This window comes from Mesocricetus auratus, unplaced genomic scaffold (genome assembly GCF_017639785.1).
Source record: "Mesocricetus auratus isolate SY011 unplaced genomic scaffold, BCM_Maur_2.0 Super-Scaffold_100004, whole genome shotgun sequence".
NCBI classification, from domain to species: domain Eukaryota; kingdom Metazoa; phylum Chordata; class Mammalia; order Rodentia; family Cricetidae; genus Mesocricetus; species Mesocricetus auratus.
In genome coordinates this window covers 44,328,366-44,346,430 of record NW_024429189.1, presented here as the reverse complement: position 1 = coordinate 44,346,430, position 18,065 = coordinate 44,328,366, and the positions used below count along the sequence as shown (strand labels likewise).

The following is an 18,065-nucleotide window of genomic DNA, read 5'->3' as shown; positions in this document are numbered from 1 at the left end:
GTTGGAGGAGGTGTGTCGCTGAAAGTGGGCTTTGAGGTTTCAAAAACCTATGCCGAGCTCTCTCTCTCTCTCTCTCTCTCTCTCTCTCTCTCTCTCTCTCTCTCTCTCTCTCTCTCTCTCTCTCTCCCCCTATTGCCAATGGATCAGGATGTAAAGCTCTCAGTTGCTTAGTTCCTTCTCCAGCATCACGCCTGTCTGCATGCTCCCTCCATGGTGATAATGGACTAACCCCTCTGAAACTGTGAGCAAGCTCCCCCCAAAAATGCTCTTTTATTAGATTTGCCTTGGTTATGATGTCTCCTCCCAGCAATAGAACACTAAGACACACGTCAACTATTTCTTCTCCCACCACAGGAGGGAAAATAACCAATTCATATTTATACATTTGGACAAATTGGTTTTATGGTACCAGTTTTATCTTCAAGTTAAGGGGCAAAATGCCTTATGTTTAAATTTTGTAATGTAACTAGGAGTGAGGGAACAGCCTTTAATCCCAGCACTTGAGAGGCAGAGGCAGGCAGATCTCTATGAGTTTGAGGCCAGCCTGATCTACAGAGTGAGTTCCAAGACAGCCAGGGTACACAAAGAAACCCTATCTCGAAGGAAGGAAGGAAGGAAGGAAGGAAGGAAGGAAGGAAGGAAGGAAGGAAGGATACTATAGAGTCCTAGTCTCTGTCATTGGCAGACTCTCTTCACAATAATGTGTTTTAAATTTGGTTGACAGAAGAGTTTGTAGAGTGGGGGTGGGGCATACACGTGTGTGCACATTTATGTGCAGAAGATACAGGTTGGCCGTCCAGAGCCTGGGGAGAAATATGAGTGAGGAAAACCACCCTGTCAATACTTCCCATATCGTCCTGTTGTATGCTCTTTTTCCAAATCACAATGTTAAATGGGTAATTCACTTGCTGGAAGTTTCCCATTGCCTTTAGGATAAAATCTAACCTTTTAAACTTGACAGTTGACTTAAGATCTACAAAGACCTGAAGAGTTGGCTCAGAGGCTAAGAGCACGTTCTATGCTTACAGGAGACCTGGGTTCAGTTCTCAGAAACTGCATGGTGAAGTTTTGGATTCTTTTGGAGTCAGACACCAGGCACAAATGTGCACATGCAGGAAAAACTCTCATGTATGTACAATAAATACGTTTTTGAGACAGAGTCTCACCATCTAACTCTGGCTGTCCTGGCACTTACTATGTAGGCCAGGCTGCCTTTGAACTCACGATAAATAAATCTCTTTAAGATAACCTGACCTTGGGGCCTGGAAAGATGGCTCAGCAGTTAAGAGCACTGGCTGCTCTTACAGAGAGAGGACCCAGGTTCAATTCCCAGCACCAACATGGCAGCTCACAACTGTCTGTAACTTCAATTCCAGGAGACCTGACACCTTCACACCAATGCACATAAAATAAAGTTAAAATAAAATAACCTGACCATAGATTATGTCTAGCTTCTCATTTCCTGTATTTCCTGCTTCTTCCTTCAGTTCCATGTTCTCTCTGGCCTCTAGTTTGTCTTGCTATTTCTAGAAGTCTTTTTCCTATTTTTGCCTGCATGTGACTAATTCCCGAATGTTCCCTTGATGTCAGGTTAGAAGCCACCTGCCAGGGAGCTCTTTCTCACCTTGACAAACATGCCCTTGCTGCACATCCCCAAAAGCTTCTCACGTGAAGCATTTGCTGTGTTATAGATGCCCGTAAGGTATGACGGTGCTCACCCCTAGTACCTAGCATGTACTCAATAAATGCTTGCTAAATGATAAGTAAGTAAATAAGAGTGCAAGCCAGCAGTTACATGGCTCACACATTTCCCCCAACACACTCCCTCCTCAACAAATACACATCATCAAGATGGGCAATGGCATGCATGCTCAATGGGGACGTAAGTGTGGCAGGCTGGTGATGGCAGATTGGAGAGGACAGTGAGCAACAAAAAGGGGCCAAGACCCTGAATGGCAGACTGGGGATGTGGTCCAGCAGCAGAGCAAGTACCTATCATGCTCAAGGTCCTGGGTTCAAACCTCAGCAGCAAAGGGGAAGAACGACAGAAAGAAAGACAAGAGAGCAGAAGAGAGGTTTAGATGCGTTTATGCAATGACAAGTAAGAAAGAACTTGGCACAGTCGGAAACAGGATGCAGGATAGCAAAGTGCTGTGCCAGCCTCAGTTGTATAGGGAACAGGAGTTCACAGGATCCAGGACTTAACATAAAAATAAGCCCTGGGCTGCTTCTTCCTCTGAAATGAGAAAAAAATGGTGTTGTCTTTAAATATTTCTCAGCAGAGAAGAAGCAGGAGGAAGAAAGCCAGGCTGGAAAATGTTGATAATCTTATATTAAGCAAGAAGGGAAGTTGTATGCAGAAGTAGGATGATGCTTGAAGGAACTGGGAGAAGCATAGAAAGGGAATTCTGGGGAATGTGGTAGAAGATGGGGGGTTTTGGTGGTGGTGGTTTTTTGGGTGGGCGGTTGTTTCAAGATAGGGTCTAGCAATGTAGTCTAGGCTCGCCTAGAACTCACAGCCATCCCCTTGATTTAGCTTCCAAGAGCTGGGATCGCAGGTGTGGAATACTATGCCCAGCATAAGAAGGCCATTTTGAACAAGCAGAATTGTCTGGTGGAAGTGAAAGCCAGAGCTAATCAGTTTATACTGGCTCAAAGCCATTCGTGACTTTTCCTGCGGCAGAGCAGAGAGAGAAAGTGTAGTGGGCTTCGTTCAGAGGTAGAGTTTAAGACAGGAGACAAGTTGTAGGGCAGAGAAGGTTCCTGTCGGGATAATTCCTGAAAACACGCCTAGCAGGAAAGAGGAGTAAGCAAAAGGAGCAGGCTCCCTGGTACTGCGAATTGTGGGAGAGCAGAGACAGGCCCGCTCAGTGAAAGCTCTGTGAGCCTGATAAAGCAACTCCAGAATCTTCTGGTATTCTCTCCACGGAGTGAAAAGGTAAATGTCCTTTTAAATCATTAACCCAACTGGTGCTCAAGTCGGGTGATAAGATTGTGTGACCACTCCAAAGGCTAGAAAGACTTGCTCCACCATCGATGTCTGGACAAGCCCAATTCAGCCTCCCTCTTCCTGCCAAAGCAGGTCAGAGGTCAGTGCCAGGATTGCCTGACTCTTGCTAATGACACATTCCAGGATGTAGGACTTCTGGTAAGCTTTTAGGGAGTCCTGCTCCAACGCTCTTTGACTCTGCCGCTCACCACAGGGCATAGTCTCAGCACTCACAACTTCCTTCTAGACCTCACTCACTAGGGCATTACCTCAGAATTCCTTGTCATATGTACCAAGACTAATCCCAGGACCTGCCTAGACTTCTTCCTCAGTCTTCTTTCTCAGAGTAGACTACAATAATGGGATGTGTAACTGGCTCCAGGCTTGCCAAGTGGAGCCTGCTGAGGAGAGCATGGTGTGTAGCCCTGGCCATCCACACAGAAGACGGGGAGAGAAGAGGGGAGCTTCAGACTGGGGTCCCGACTCCTCCAAGACTCTACGTTCTAGTCCAGAAACTGGAGAAGTTCAAAAACTTTACACTCTAATCTGGCTGGTTGTCTGGGAATTGTTAGGAAAAGTCTCTAACAATTTCACTGATAACTTCCCCGTAGTCAAACATATGGATTGTATCGCTACATTTGTCTTCCTACCTTTGACCCTTGATGGACCAACCTGACTTCCTTTTAAGATTAAAAGCAATCTTGTTGCCAGGTCAAAATAAATTTGTTACCATTTTCTGTAAAACTTGAATTTGACATGTTCCACACTCTATACCTTGACCTCCATTCTGATAAGATGTTCTGCCAAATAATTTTGAAATATTTAACCAAGTTCATACGTAACCAAAATTCTGCTGGAAATCCCCCAATCCTGGAAAACCACCTAGTCTTGGGTGGGGCTATATAAACCCCACTGCCTCCCATGTTCAATGCTATTTCTCAAACTCCGATTTAGGGAGATGTCCCTATCTGACAGAAAATAAAGCTCGCATAATTGACCCAGGCATTTGAGCAAAGGCCTTTACTCTCTTTTGGTGAGGTCAATATTTTATGTGTTAAAGAGTAGTCTAATCCCTATAATGTATTATTTGCCTGCTATTAAAAAACTACCCTTCAAAATGATCATTGTAAGTTTACTTGACATCAGTTAGGTCTGAATTGCATTTCAAGATGGTAAAAAAAATAGAGATCCATTTAAGATCCTGTTTGGATTTCTCTGCAGATTTAATAGCTTATGTTCTCTCCCCATGTTTTGCTATCATTTGGTACCATTTGACAGAATGTGTTTCTGTGCTTTATTAAGCTGCTCTGTTTATATTTAAGTTACCTGTTTTTTATCTTCCTATAGTGTTTAAATTACACAACCAAGCCTTGTATATATGTCCCATTGGCCAAACACCAGAATGTGTTCACATGTTGATTTCAAGGCTTTCTCATGACATCTTTGTACACACCTAAGACACTTTCTGACACATGCATTCTGGCCAGTGCTGTGTGTGGGTCCTTCCCTGCAAGTCCTTGAACCATCTTCCTTCATACTTACCGGCATAGAATCAAGAGAGACCGACAGTTTTGTGGCTATACTGGGTAGAATAGAAGAGTGATTCACCAGATGGTCCTACAGGACCCACCATCTTCATTGTATTGCACCTTGATCAGCCCTCCACACCATAGCAACCTCAAAATGGGCCAGCCCTCCCTGGCATAGCAACCTCAAGATGCAGGAGGACCTCTTGGGAGAATCTGCGCTAGGACTGTTGTGGGGAAATCTGCCAGCACATCTCAAAACCCTCTCTGGTTGATATCAAATGGAGAAGCAAGAGCTTGGTCTCTGAAGAGTGAGAAAAGAACGAGTCCCTAAGATGGAGAAGACTGACTAACCTTCCCAACTGGGCTGCTCAGCTTTCAGGTCACCGACTGGATGACACAAGGCGAGGTCATGTCACATTTCTCTACCTGAGTTTTTATTGCTGTGAATTGTACCTAGAGGAGCCGGACAGTGAGGATCTGTTTAGCTTACTCTTTTACCTCTACAGCAAAGATTATTCCATCCAAATGTCAATATTGGTAAGAGGTTAAGAAACTCTAGAGTAGATAAACTATTTCTAAATCTTCTTTCAACAAAACTGAATGAGGTGTTTCTCTCTTTTAAGCACACAAAATCATTTCTCTTTTACTCAAAATCACTCAGCTGTGGGTCTGAGTCTCTAGAACATTCCTTCCAAGCACTGGCTCTGTGTTTAGGCTACTTTGATCTTACGGCACTTTCCTATCTGTGTATGCTTCTGCCGTGGTGCTGGTGGAAAAGGAGAAAGCATGACGTACCAGAGCTTCCATCTCTGAATATGTAGAGATAGGTGAAGTCATCACCACAGGTCAGTTTTAGAACCTTCTCATCAACATGAAAAGAAAATCTGTACCTATTATCTAGTTCCCCTCAACTCCCCACCCTCTCCCTAGGTAGACACCAATATTCTGTTTCTACACAGATATCCATGCTGAACATTACACTCATCGTGGAATCATAAAATACATGTTCCTTTGTCATGGGCTTCTTTCACTTAGCATGACTTCAATGTCCATACACGCTGTATCTATTTCTTAGATGTCATGAATAATGGTGTTCCCAACATTCATAGTTAGGTTTCATGTGGCTGTATTTTTATTTCTTTGGGGTTATACACCTAAGAGAGGAGTTGCTGGGTCATGTGATAACTAGAGTTAGCCTTCTGAGAAACTTCCACCTTTAGGAACAAGAAGATGTCTCAGAGGAAAAAGCACTTTCTACCAAGCCTGGCATTTTGAGTTCCATTGCCAGGACCCACAAAGTAAGTTACAAATTGTCCTCTGATCTCCACATGCAAGACAGAGGCAGGCAGATCTCTGTAAGTTCGAGGCCAGCCTGTTCTACAGAGTGAGTTCCAGGATAAACTACACAGAGAAGCCCTGTCTTGAAAAACAAACAAACAAACAAAAAACTCCACATTGCACATTCCCACCACCATGATATTTCACCTCGATATGAAACAGCAGAGCCAAGAGCTGCAATCCTTGGAACTGTGGATTAAAATGAATTATTCTCTCAGTTATTTTGGCCATAGCTATGCAAAAACAACAAACGCAGTCCCAATGTCCCCACACCCTCACTGACCCCTGTTACTATGTCTTTTGACTCCAGCCATGGCAGTGGCTATCTAACAGGACCCCATTACAGTTTCGATTTGCATTTTTCTGAAGATTACAGATAGCAGGCATCTTTTCTTGTGTTTGTTGCTCATTCCTATTGTCAACACAGATTCACCAGAAAAAAATTCTAGATGAAAAGCAAGGCTGAGTTTCAAAAACAAGCAGTTTCCAAGTCAGGGAAAATCAGACTTTGGTACAAAATTCAAGCATATTCCAAGGAACAAAGAAAAGGTTAGCTTATGCTGATACTAGTAGCCACGTTCTCTGTCCAGTCTGCTTATGCAAATTAGGCTGCAAACCCCACAGCTGACTGGCCAGATCCAGGAAACCTTTCTGGTAGCTGTTTATTTTGGCTGTTGAAACAAGAACATGCCCAGGCAAGACACTCAAAGTTGAGCTTGAATTTCACCAAGTATTTGTGGTCCTTCAATCAGTAAATGGCCACCGAACTCCTTTCTGAATTCAGACCAGGGAACCACTGGGGGCTCTTCTTGGAGTTCTAGCTTTTTCTTAAAGTTCACTGTGTATCTGCTTTCCACGAATGTCTATTCAGTTCTTCATCCATTTTCAAGTTGGGTGATTTGTCTTTTCATGTTAATGAGTTGTAAGAGTTCATGTGTATATTCTAGACACAAACCCCACATCAAATACATGATTTGGATAGTTCCTGCCACTCCATAAGTTTTTTGTTGGTATTATTTGAAATAAAAAAGTTTATGGTTAGGCTGTTTGGTTGGTTGGTTTGGTTGATTTTTTTCCCCTTTTTTTGAGATAGGGTCTCCTACAGCCCAGACTGGCCTCGAACTTTTTTTTTTTTTTTTTGGTTTTCCGAGACAGGGTTTCTCTGTATTGTTTTGGAGGCTGTCGGTCCAGTCCGGCCTCGAACTCACAGAGATCCGCCTGCCTCTGCCTCCCGAGTGCTGCCACCACCGCCCGGCATGGCCTCGAACTTAATATACAGCCAAAGCTGGCCTTGAACTCCAATCCTCCTACCTCCATCTTCTTCCAGACTCAGGGAATAAGGCATGGGCCACTACACCCACGAAAGTCTTAAATTTGATGACATCTGCTTTATGATGTCTTTGTTTCTCGTGGTTTGGCATCAAAGACATGGGTGCTTTCTCCCAGGTTTTCACCATCCAAGCCTTAGCCTGAGGCCTCTGATTCATTGTGCACTCCTTTTCATATTCAGTGTGAAGAAAGTCTTTTGTATATGGATACAGTCCAGTTGCTCTGCTGCTCTCTGTTTGAGGAGTTATTTTTCACACCCTTATTACAAAGATAGTTGACCATAAAGGTCAATGTGAAATGAGTTTTATAAAACTGCTTTTATTTCTACGTTTTTTAAAAAGGAGTACATCATTCATCATATTTCAAGTTACTATAACTCTTTTGAATAAATAAAAAATATTCAAAATAGAAACCATTTCTTGTGCTGGGTATTGGTGGCGCATGCCTTTAATCCCAGCACTTGGGAGGCGGAGGCAGGCAGATCTCTGTGAGTTCGAGGCCAGCCTGGTCTACAGAGCGAGTTCCAGGACAGCCTCCAAAACAATACAGAGAAACCCTGTCTCGAAAAAACAAAAATAAATAAATACATAAGTAAAAATAAATCATTTCTTGTCTCTTCGAAACCATTAGAAAATTCTACTTACGTCTAGAAGCTGTCTTTTCACCAAGACAGACAGATACCATGGAAGACAATAAACTGCAGAACTGAGTATGTGCATAAGGCTTCCCTAGTTTGTATGTGTTTGTATTTGCGTGTGCATGTACGGTCCTTAACCTTGACTTCTACCACTGAGCTACACTCCCAAGCCCCAGCATTAAATCTTACAGAGATTGATCACTTTCACATAGCATGACTTCAATGTTCATACACACTGTATCTACTTCTTAGATGTCATGAATGCAGTTTTTTTAAATTATTTAATTTTGTGAATGTCGGCACATAAGTGTAGGTACCTGAGGAGACCAAGAGTCATTCGATCCCTCTGCGAATGGAGTTAAAGGTGGTTGTGAGCTATCTGATATGGACCTCAGCAAGAGCAGTAGACTCCATGGAGCACTGAGTCATCTCTCCAGACCCTAGAATGTGCCTCTTTACTAATAGATTTCTTTCCAGTACTCTAGCAGGTAAGTGGGAAAAACAAAGCATAGGACTCTAATCTCACAAGTGGAGTACAAGGGTTGTCTCTTCAAATAAGATAAGGCTCAGCATGGATGTTGGTTTATTTGTTAAGTTTGCTTGTTTTTGCATGGCTGGGAGTTGATCCCAGGGTATCTGGAATGCCAGGGAAGCACTCTACCACTGGACTGAAGCACCAAGGTCCTCTGCCTGGATGGGACCTTGTTCTGGATTGAGATGTTTTTTTGTAAACTGATTGATTTCCATTCTAGACTTATTTTTAATTCCCATTCATATTTTTAGTGCTCATTGCATTTAATTTCTCTTTATACTTATGAATAATAGAGTTAATGGTGTTTTGGCATTGACGCCTCCGATATTTTCTGTTGTTTTGAGTGCTGTAACATCCCCCTTCAAATTTGTGCAAGCATTGGACTTGGCAGTGATGTAAGCCGATTAATTCATGTGTCAGTTGTTATCAAGGTCCAGTTATTAACGTCTATCTTAGAGTAAGTTATTAACCCTCCGATTGAAAAAAAGCAGCCCTTTATCAACTTCTTCCACTTCCCAGATGAGATAGGGCTACTACTGACCATAAGTAATCACCTATGTACTTTAACCACTGAACGCCGGGGCCAATGGATGCCTAGGTTGTTCAAGGACCTGGTTTGAAACCCATTCGAGCTGATGGGGGTGGAGAGAAAGTGCCTTTGAGTCTTGTTACCTTTGCAATAGTAACACATTTTGCTCACATTTTGTAAAATCTTTATTTTTTTCCTGTTCAAGATACTCCAACTTCTAAACTCAAAAAACCCTATTCCTAAAGCAAGTATCCTCTCAAGTAAAAAAAAAAATGCTGACCTCCCAGAAGCCTCCTCTGCTTGCAACCTTATCAACCACTGTTCTAGGAAGAGCCAAGCTGCAACACTCTCCACCTTGGGGGACTATCTCCCAACATGGGCCCAATTCCCAAGCTGTATGAGTCGAGAAGCTGGGCCTGTGTCTTCACAAGTACCCTGAATAATGATGTCACTGCACTCAGGGAAGGATCACAGGGTGTTGCTACCATTCAAATTCTAGCATACACCCTAAACTGTTTAAAACAAATGGATTCGGGTCCTGGCCAAAAAGGAGTGGAGCTCAGTCATGGCCCAAAAGCATGAGCCTATTTCAACACCTCGAATTTTCTCAGGGCAGGGTGAATAAGGCGGTTCTAGTGTAATTATCTTTGTGTAACTGAAAATTAAGTGACTGATGACTACATGATTTAAATACCTTGCTTTTGAAGGACATGCTACCAGCAAATAAGCGATTAGTTTTTCTAGTAGGTTAGAATTGGAATGGGCACATGGAAAGTGAGCATTGCTCCAGTAGGTGTCCTTCCCCGGGGATCATCAAGAGAGTTGGTCTTTTTGTTCAGCTCTTCACACAACCTGCTCTTATAAGACCTGTCATAATATAGGCCTTGCCCTGAAGAGTAGAAATGCTAATAAAGAGAGCACCTGTGGTACTTGTCACTGTGTGTGTGTGTATCTATATATATCTGCGGGGGGGGGGGGTTGTGAGTCTATGTGTGTGTGTGTGTGAGTGTGTGTGGTATGTGTGTATGTGAGTATGGAGTGTATGTCTATATATGTATGTGTATCTGTGGTGTGGGTGTGAGTCTATGCAACTGTGTGTGTGTGTGTGTGTGTGTGTGAGAGAGAGAGAGAGAGAGAGAGAGAGAGAGAGAGAGAGAGAGAGAGTATGGAGTGTGTGTGTCCCCAAATTTTTACATGCATGTAAATCATCTCAAGAGGTCATGATAAAACACAGGCTCCGATTTGATAGGGTCTGGGGTCTGAGATCCTACAACACTATCCAGCTCCCTGGAGTGCTGCTGTTGCCAGGGGGGGCCACAGCTAGATAAAGAAGCATGAACAGACCAGAGGGCAGTAAACCAGGACCTGCAAACCCACTGGAGCTCAGGTTCCGGGTCTAAATGGACTTTTCCTAACACCCACTCTAATTGTGTACTCCCGTGCTTCAATAATTGCTCTTCAGCCATCATGCAATTTTTCTTTGGGCTTCTGATTCTCGGTGTTCATGTCTGCTATTTCAGTCACTGTTGTCTTTTGGAAAGCTAGACATAAATGCCTTAGGTTGGCAAGCTTTTGCTCTCAGTCTTTTACTTTGATCCATGGAAGTGTTGGCTGATGATAATGTGAAAGCGGGCTGGGATCATAAGCTAGACTTGAGTCAGCAGTAAAGCACTTTGATAAAATAAGCAGGTGAGAACTCAAGAGGATGCCCAAAAGGAAAGGACAGCTAATGATATCAGACTAGGGGAGTCCCCATGTGACAGGGCAAGATGGTGCAGAGGTTTCCTCCATCTTGTTTCTTGTTGAGGCCATTTTGGGTTTGACTAGAATTTCATCATCTTGGTAAGAATCTCCATGGAAAGTTAGTTGATTCTATTCTAGGAACCCAAGGTCGGGATGGACCAGATAACTTACCTTAGCTTTCTTAAACGGCTTGCTTGTGCAGAACCCTCTCTCCCAGATGACTGCTTATCTAGGCTTCCGTTAAGCTTCTTGCCTTTGCAAAACCTCCCCCTGAAGCTGCCAATCGAGATTTCAAGATGTGATTTTTGCCTTCCCTCAAACACTGGCCAGCAGGAATAGAGACTTTCAGTTGGCTACACCCTGTGTTTGTGTGGTTATCCCGGTGGGCTCCCAGTCACACTTAATGAATCCTTTGTTCAAATGCCCACAAGCGGAAAACACTGCAGGGCAGGCAGAGAAAAACAAAAGCATCTTCAGGTACCTGTGAAGAGAACACAAACGATGTTTTGAGAATCACTATCGAGTAGCCACAGAAACCAGCTGATCTGGTGGTGTGAAAGGCTGTACGGCACATCAGGTGGATTTGGACTAGTTTTCTCCTGAAAGTGATGAACCTACATGGCAGAACTTCAGGTGCTAGAGCCCTTTCCTAGAGATTATTAGAATCACCCACCACCTACTAGCTAGCTACCCGTCAGCTTGTGGGCTGCACCCGTACCACAGCTGCCACTGAACACCAGTAACCATGTGCTCACCAAACCACAGGAAGGGCTGGGAGAGCAGACGTCAGATGCTGTCCTTAAGCTTCCTGTTCAGACCACATGCCCAGAGGTCCAGGAGCTGTCTACAGAGCCACTACTGACATCACTGTCACTTATCACCAATGGTGCTGCGAGGAGTGGAGGCCCGGAAAACCCCATCTGACACAGCAAACACAGACGAAAGCCCAGTACCTATAGAATTCTCTAGGCAGGGTGGCCTTAGAATGACACTGTTCTTGTCAAGACTGTAAATCACTTTGCACTAAGGCAGAACATCCGCACTTACAAATGTTCAAGGCAGACAGGCGGTGGTGGCGCACGCCTGTAATCCCAGCACTTGGGAGGCACAGGCAGGTGGATCTCTGTGAGTTCAAGGCCAGCCTGGTCTACAAAGCGAGTTCCAGGACAGCCAGAGCTGTCACACAGAGAAACAAAACAAACAAACAAAAAACCCAAATGCTCAAATCATAGTCAAGAAATTGGTGAATTTTCATAAAATGAGCACACCCCTTTGTATCCAGCACCCAGCAAAGGAGATGAACGCTACCAGAATACAGAGGCCACTGCACGCTCCTAAGTATTATCCCTCTCCAACCACTGTAGGGGCTGGGGTAGCTCAGTGGTAGAACTAAGGTCCTGGATTCAATCTCTACTACCTAGCAACAAGGGATCTAATCAATGAATGCAAAGGTGAACTGAATAAATAGTACTCAAAAGACGTGCTAATGGTCAGTAAATATATACACAAAAAGTTCAACGTCCTTAGTGACCAGGGAACTGGAAATCCAAGCTACACTGAGATCCCATTTCACCCCAGTCAGAATGGCTGTCATCCAGAAAACAAACAATGAATGCTGGAAAGGATATAGGAGGTGATTGATCCCTTATACACTGATGATGGGAAAGCATGTTAGTCCAGCCATTATGGAGGATTCCAAAACAAAATAGAGACTCTGTTATATTATCTGCTGACAAATTCCTTTAGATACCTAAAGGAATCCGTGTCTGAATGTCACAGAAATATTTGCACACACACAGTTATCACAACACTATTTCACAACAGCCGTGTTGTAAAATCAGCCTGGATGTCCATCAACAGATGAATGGCCTAAGAAAAATGTGATCAGCCGGACATGGTGACACACGCCTTTATTCCCAGTGCTTAGGAGGCAGAGGCAAGCAATCTCTGTGAGTTCTAGGCTAGCCTGGTCTATAAATTGAGTTCCAGGACAGCTAGGCTGTTACACAGAGAAACACAAAAGAAAGAGAGAGAGAGAGAGAGAGAGAGAGAGAGAGAGAGAGAGAGAGAGAGAGAAGAAGAAGAAGAAGAAGAAGAAGAAGAAGAAGAAGAAGAAGAAGAAGAAGAAGAGGAAGAAGAAGAAGAAGAAGAAGAAGGAAGGGAGAAAGAAAGAGAAGGAAGGAGAAAATTGGCATTTCTGCACTCAATGGGGTATTATTCAGGAAAATAAGGTTGGAAAATTGGTAGAACTTGAATCATCATGTTACATGAAATAAGCCAGACTCAGAAAGACAAATGCTATGCTTCTCTCATATGCAGAATCTATGAAAGTAGAATGGGACTACGTGAAGGAAAGAAAAGAAAGTCATGTGAAGGTAGGGGAGAGAAGATAATAGAGAGGATGAAAATGATCAAAGTACATTACATACGTGTGTGCAAGCGTGGTGAAGCCCAGCATCTTGTACAATTAACACATACATTACATACGTGTGTGCAAGCGTGGTGAAGCCCAGCATCTTGTACAATTAACATATACATTACATACATGTGTGCAAGCGTGGTGAAGCCCAGCATCTTGTACAATTAACATATACATTACATACGTGTGTGCAAGCGTGGTGAAGCCCAGCATCTTGTACAATTAACATATACTGACAAGCATGACAAGCAACTGGAACCTTGCATTCTCACACCATAGACTGATCTTGCCTATTTTCGACAACCCATAAATAAAATGAGACGCTAGAGAACACAGCCTTGCCTGACTGACTTTTCTTACTCAGCATCCTGTTGGCAAAATGCATCCACGTTGCCTTGGAATGATAGTAAGAGTCTTCCATGTGGGAGGTTGATTTTGTGGGATTTAGCTTAGTGGAAGAACTTATTTTCAGCACGAGTGGTGGTGAATGCCTGTAACCCCAACACTCAAGAGTTAGAGGCAGAAGGGCTACCAGTTCAAGGTCATTCTTGGCTACTTAGCAAGTTGGAGGCCAGTCTGAGGTACATGCAAACCTATTTCAAAAAGAAAGAGAAAGAAGGATGGGGGAGGGAGGGAAGGAGGGAGAGAGGGATGGAAGGAGGGAGAGATATTACTTTTATCACTACCCCCTAGCATGTTCAGTTGACAGATTTCCTGCTTTCTTGCTTTGGAACTGCTATGAGAGACATTAAGAGCCACTTGAACACCAGAGATGTGGCATCCAAGATTCTGCTAGTGACTGACTGACTGGCAAGCAGCGTGGCTGGCTAGGCCGCTAGTGACTGACTGACTGACTGACTGGCAAGCAGTGTGGCTGGCTACTAGTGACTGACTGACTGGCAAGCAGTGTGGCTGGCCACTAGTGACTGACTGACTGACTGACTGGCAAGCAGTGTGGCTGGCCACTAGTGACTGACTGACTGGCAAGCAGTGCGGCGTACTTCCCATCCCAGAAGCAGCAGAGTGGGACGCTGAGACGTTATCAAGCTGTTCAGAATGCCAAGCAATTTTAAGCGTATGTATTACTCAGCTTTGGAATTTCCCATTAAGAGTATTTGAACTGGGACCAGCAAGAAGGCTCAGTGGGTAGAGGTGCTTGCTGCCAAGCCTGATGACATGAGTTCAATCCCCAGATCCCACAGGGTTGAGGACAGAACTGACCCATGAAACACAAATACATAACTAAATATAATTTAAAATCACATTATGGAATTGGTTCCTATCTTTCTCATCTCTAATAAGAAGGGTGTTTTTCTCTTTTTAGATTTATTTATTTACTTATTTATTTATTTACAGCTAGTGCTCTTAACCTAAATCATCCCTCCAGCCCAAAGAAGGGTATTTTTTCATATGCTGATTGGTCACTGGATGCCCTCTTCTACCATTTAACTTTTTTGACTGATTGTCCATCAGTGTGATGAGTTTTTCTTGTTCTCTGATTGTTCTTGTTCTCATTTTACCTGTGTTCACCTTAAGCAATCTTAGCCAACTTCAGTGACAGAGGGGCATTCTCTTGTTTTCTCACTGAACTCTTCGCCATTGCACTGGTCGCATTTCAATTTACAATTCATCTGGTGTTGATCTTCATGTCTAGTGAAAAGCAAGAGTATGCCATTGAGTTTTCCAGTTGCTGCAAACAACATCTATCATAGTGGCATAGTGATCACAGCGGTGCACTAGGGTAACTTAGCCCCAGGTTCCATCCTGGGCACCGGAGAAAGAAACAAAAAACTCCTAGGCCAACCTCCAGCCCCTTGACCTCCTTTTCAAATACATACTTGTCTTCCACGGGACGGTTCTCCACATTGGGCAACACTCCCCCCAGCAGTTACTCCACATTGGGCAACACTCCCCCCAGCAGTTACCTCTTCTTCACTCAGCCTCTAGGAATGTCATCCTTGTCACCCAGCACAGCCTGGAGTCCTAGCAAGAAGAGAACTGCTCTCAAATAAATTGAAAGAAGACCAGGGTAGTGGTAGCACACACCTTTAATTCCAGCACTTGGGAGGCAGAGGCAGGCGGGTCTCTCTGAGTTTGATGCCAGCCTGGTCTACAGAGTGAGTTCCAGGACAGATTCCGAAGATAAACAGAGAAACCCTGTCTTAAAAACAACAAAGAGAGAGGGGGGGAGAGAGGGAGAGGGAGGGAGAGGGGGGGAGAGAGGGAGAGAGAGGGAAAGAGAGGGGGGAGAGAGGGAGAGGGAGGGAGAGGGGGAGAGAGGGAGAGAGAGGGAGAGAGAGGGGGAGAGAGGGAGAGGGAGGGAGAGGGGGAGAGAGGGAGAGAGAGGGAGAGAGGGGGGGAGAGAGGGAGAGAGAGAGAGGGAGAGAGAGAGAGAAAGAAAGAAAGAAAGAAAGAACGAAAGAAAGAAAGAAAGAAAGAAAGAAAGAAAGAAAGAAAGAAAGAAAGAAAGAAAGAAAGAAAGAAAGATGCTTGGGTATTATGGCTGTTATAGAGGGTTGCCTACTCTGTGCAAGGTCTTACCTTTAGGATCATACGGGAAGAAGGGAGGAGAGGGGAGGGGAGCAGGGGAGGGGGAGTGAAGGGGGATAAAAGAGGAGAGAAGTCTTAGAGCTTAACCAAAGAAAGTACAAGACTAGAGGAAAAGTTGGACTTCACACAGTACCAAGGAAGAGAGCGTTATCATAGTTGGTCCTTAATGATTTACAGTGATAGAACAAAGACAGGCGGACAAGGTGAGCTCTGGGACACCTTTATAAGAGGGACTCTCTATCATTTCTGAGTTGTCCCCAGGGTCTGACCATCTGACCATCTGTATAGCTCCTAAGATCTTGCCAATTCTGTTTTCCCAATACTCTACTAATTACTCCCCATGCATTGTCTTACTTAAACCATACAATAACCCTATATTACGGTTGTTCTCACTGCCTACATTTTACAGATGGGAGCCTGGAGGTTAGGTAACACACCCAAAGGCCTGTGTCTCGTAAGCGGTAGAGCTCTTGCTGTGGATTAACTTCTTGACTCTTGTGTGAATGTTCACTAATAATCCATCAGTACACTCCAGCTCTGCCTTGCAGATCTTAAACCAGTTATTACCATCAAAGAATTCATCTCTGTCAGAGCCCATTGCACCAAGGAATGCCAGTCATCTCGGTAAATCCCCTTATTCATTACATGAAACAACGATTTCCTGGCACTGGCTATGTGCCCAGCAGCAGTTCTGATGATCAGGGTAGAGATCAAAAGAAAAAAGAGTGTAAATTGTGTCCACGTTATCAATCTTAGCCCAGTGAAGTTAAGGTCCTGGGCTTGCTTGACCTTTGGGACTCAGACAGACCAAAAACTTGCTTTGTTTTTGGAGTTCCTGACTTCTGTGTTACCCCCAGAAAAAGTATGTGTCCTCTTGTGCTTGTTTGAAAGTTTCCACACTCAGAAGGAGCCAGGTTCATCATCACTAGGTTCAGCTGGCCTTAAGACTCAGTTTTCCTCCTGCATGCTAGGCTTCCCTGAAGAAGGAATCTCAGAGAACTTGAAAATGCTCTTTCAGAGTAAATACAGTTGTTTTTGTTTTTAATTAATTCATGTGTATGTGTGTTTTGTCTGCACACACGTGCTGGGTGTCCTCAGGGAACAGAAGAGGGTATCGGATCCCTGGGACCAGAGTTACAAATGGTTGGGAACCAAACCTGGGTCCTCAGGGAGGGTGGGCAGTGCTCTTAACCACTGAGCATGTAGTTCTAATAGGCCTTAGGGACAAGCCTGGCAGCTAACCACTGATGTAAGTTTTAATAGAAAATCTGGCCACGTCTCCAAACAGCAGTTTGGAACACAATCTGATACAGCCCTTGATAAGAACGACGGATCACTCCTTGCATTACTTAGATGACTTTAACCCCTGCCAGCATGGACTTCCGGCATCTTCCCCATTCTTTACTCTTCCAGACCAAAGTAGGTACTTCTGCCCTGACACCAGTTCTAAACAGGAACAGTGTGTGTGTGCCTTTAGTCCCACTGGGACAGACGGCACTCATATGTGGTTTCCAGCAAACTTGGTAGCATTGCTTTCCTGAGTTCTGGTTATCCTTTTTTGAAGAATCTGGAATCTGCTGGAGATGAATCTGTAATTGGCTGAAATCCAACCATGGGAGCCAGTGCTAAGGGAACAGTCCATCTGAGGTGTCTGAGACTGGGAGTGTAGGCCACCATGTATGCCCCAGAGGGTGAATGAGAGATTCTCTCTGTAGCAGGTAGGTCTGGGCAGAGAGTTCACACTCCTCCTGGAGAGCATAAAATCCCTAACTTGAGAGACTGCTTGGCTTCTCTCTCCTTCAGCAGTTAGTGCCTGGGATGTGGCACCCTGGACAGAAGAGAGCAAACCCTGAACTTGGACCTCAGCAGTTTTTAAACTCTGCCTACTACTGTTTTGTGGTCTGTAAAATGGGGTCACATTGCCTATTCAACACGCTGTAAGGACACGTGACACGAGACACACAGTGCCTTGTAGACTTCAGAGCTGCAGAGTTCTACAGGGTTCGGAAAGTTTGTTTTTACATTTCTTTAGCTTTTCTTTTCTTTCTTTTCTTTTCTTTTCTTTTTTTTTTTTTGTTGTTGTTGTTTTTGTTTTTTGAGACAGGGCTTCTCTGTGGCTTTGGAGGCTGCCCTGGAACTCTCTCTGTAGACTAGGTTGGTCTTGAACTCACAGAGATTCGCCTGCCTCTGTATCCCGAGTACTGGGACTAAAGGCGTGGGCAACCAACACGGACCAGTCATGGCGACCACATTACGTTTTAAATCCATTGCTATAACGCAGTGGTTGTAGTGTGCTCAGTAGCAATTAAAAAGAGGAGGATGGGGCGACTTGAATCCTGTGTGCTCCATCCTGCTCCTAGGCTTGTGACAGCTAGGAGATCTTCAAGTCATACAAGAAATGTACCCAGGCCTTAGCAATCCATGTGAGGCTTACTGCCTAAATAGATGTCCACCCAAGTTCATTTCAAAA

At 44.2% G+C, this 18,065-nt stretch overlaps 1 long non-coding RNA gene across 1 annotated transcript; it reads right to left on the bottom strand.

Moving 5' to 3' along the window:
• Positions 1-10,061: 10,061 nt before the first annotated feature.
• On the bottom strand, positions 10,062-15,103 carry LOC121140399. Its single transcript, XR_005877220.1, has 3 exons — positions 14,971-15,103; positions 14,566-14,695; positions 10,062-11,107 (listed from the first exon to the last, which is right to left on the bottom strand). It is a non-coding gene; the product is annotated as an uncharacterized LOC121140399 (long non-coding RNA).
• Between the last annotated feature and the right edge of the window lie 2,962 nt (positions 15,104-18,065).